The sequence below is a fragment of the Pristiophorus japonicus genome, chromosome 7 (assembly GCF_044704955.1).
Source record: "Pristiophorus japonicus isolate sPriJap1 chromosome 7, sPriJap1.hap1, whole genome shotgun sequence".
In the NCBI taxonomy this organism is placed as follows: Eukaryota; Metazoa; Chordata; class Chondrichthyes; family Pristiophoridae; genus Pristiophorus; species Pristiophorus japonicus.
Window position 1 is genome coordinate 1,889,169 of NC_091983.1, and position 2,590 is coordinate 1,891,758.

The 2,590-nt window shown below is 46.9% G+C and overlaps 1 pseudogene; it reads left to right on the plus strand.

Moving 5' to 3' along the window:
• Positions 1 to 1,017: 1,017 nt before the first annotated feature.
• On the plus strand, positions 1,018 to 1,189 carry LOC139267693 (U2 spliceosomal RNA; annotated as a pseudogene).
• Positions 1,190 to 2,590: the final 1,401 nt, after the last annotated feature.

Below are 2,590 nucleotides of genomic sequence, written 5' to 3' on the forward strand. Positions count from 1 at the left end.
TTTCACTGATATTCATTTCTCCAGTACTGCTTTTTTACTAATTCTAATTTCTTTCAGTTCCTCATTCTTGCTAGATCCTTGGTTCTCCACTATTTCCAGGAGTTTTTTTGCGTCTTCTTCCGTGAAGACAGACACAAAGTATTTGTTTAATTTCTCTGCCATTTCCTTATTCCCCGTTATAACTTCTCCTGCCTCAGCTTGTAAGGGACCTACATTTACTTTTGCTAATCTTTACTTAATTTTTACATACCTATAGAAGCTTTTATAGTCTGTTTTTATGTCTCTCGCTAGGTTATTCTCATATTCTATTTTCCCCATCTTTATCAATTTCTTGGTCCTCCTTTGCTGAATTCTAAAATCCTCCCAATCTTCAGACTTACTGCTCTTTTTGGCAACATTATAAGCCTCTTCCTTTGATCTAATCCCATCTTTAAGTTCTCTTGTTAGCCACAGTTGGACCACATTTACTGTGGGGTTATTGTGCCTTAAAGGAATGTATGTTTGTTCTAAATTATGTATTAATTCTTTAAATGCTAGCCATTGCCCGTCTACCGTCATACCTTTAATGTAGTTTCCCAATCTACCTTAGCCAACTCGCCCCTCATACCTACGTAGTTTGCTTTGTTTAGATTTAAGACCCTAGTTTCAGATTGAACTAAATCACTTTCAAACTTAATATAAAATTCGATCATATTAAGGTCTAAAATAGCCTGTTCCCCAGTTGGTTTCTCAACATAGTGAGCTAGAAAACCATCCTCCACACTATGGCCGCAATTTCGCCAATGGGTGCGAGTTGGGTGCAGGAAATGCACTCCCAGCTGCAGCCCGCCCTCTAACAGCCATCTTTCGTGGCTGGGGCTTGTTAAGACTGCCCTGTGGGTTTCCAGCCAATTAACTGGAAACTGGTCTGATGACGTCATCTGATGACGCACCATCAGCCGGCTTCCTTAAAGGGACCATTCCCAACTTTTGTTTGACAGTTCTTCTGTCAGTGTCTTGCAGCATTAAGCTGCAGCAAACACTGTTTTGGCTAAGATCAAGTGTAGTATCTGTTCTTATCAGTTTAATATCCCCTATGGGGACATGATATTGAATTGTTTTTTGGACAGGGAGCTGGATCAGGGGCATGCCCCGTCCACTCCATGCACCGACCTGGTATTGCAATATTTCCAGGAACGGTGCAACTTCGCCTCTCGGCCTTTTGGCCTAAGATCAAACACATTGGCGCAAAGTGATCTTTGGCGTTAGAGTTGATCTGGAACGAAATTGGATAATTAAAAAAAAAACACTGACAAACACTGCACAAAGATGCATGGCTGCACCCTGGCTCTCGTTTCAGATGCTTATGAAGGGAGTCATAGTGTGCAGGGAGGTTCTCTTCCCTTCCCATGGGCAGAAGAGACCTCTCCAGGAGACCAATGCAGCCTGGTTGCAAATTACACAGGAGGGCACAAACAGTGATATGGTCATGAGGACCTGGCTGCAGTAGCACAAACCTTTCAATGCCGTCAGTAATTCACAAAACGCTACTGCAAAGCCACACTCAACCTCATCCTGCTGTGCCACTCATCACATCCCCATCACTTTGAATTCCTGACCCTACTTATCCTGCACATCCTTACCCACACCAACTTACCTTGTATAGTGTATGTAGGCACCTTTAGTAATGACTCCACGAGGCAGGGTATGATACTTAAACTGTGCAGACCTGTAGTCCTTTTTTTGCAGCTCCTGAGTGATGACAACAAACTGTGAGTTCCTTTTTATACTGGGTTACCTGCCGTGTGCAGGCAACCCCTAGGTCTCCAGCAGCAGCACCCTCTGGTGTACCGGTAAGGTATGTGCAATATAAGGGTACATTCAATGTGGCATAACAGTGTTACAGACATCACACAGTAAACAGGCATGCATACACAACAATACTCCCCCCTGAGCATTTTTCATATCCTTATTGTCATGACCAGGGGAGGTGATCAGTGGTGGGCTATGGGAGGTTGTGGTGAGGGTTGTGTGGTTGCCAGGTGTGACCCCTGTGCTTGAGGCTGGCCTCGTACGTTTCCCCTCCCTCACACACAGACCATGTGGGTGTCACTGTTGTGGGATCCCTCGGGGAGGTAGCCACGGCAGCAGTGGGTGGTGTGTATGCACTGAGATGTGGGTAGTTGTGGGGTGGTGGGCAGGGCCACAAGACTGGATGGGCTCCTTGTCCACTAATTGGGATGAGGGTGAGGTCATCCCAGGGTTTGCCAGGGAAGCTGGAGGGTATTGGCTTCATGCTCCTGGTGTTGGCCCTGGTGGCCAGGGGCTGTAGGGCTGGTCTGGTGCAGGTTGCCATTGGTGGTGGCTGGGCTGCCCATTGACCACTGTCCCTGGAGTGGGTCTACTCCCACTGGCTGTGTGTGTGTCCTGCAAAGGGCATCACATTCGTTCCAAAGGTCCAGGCTACATAGTCAGGTAGCCTGCTGGACCTGGGGGTCTCCCACAGGGGGATTCCATTGGCATCAGCATGGTCCCTGTAGGACCCAATGTCCCTTGGAAATGTCCTACTGGTATACATGACACCTTGGCTCTGATCACACATAGTCGAGCC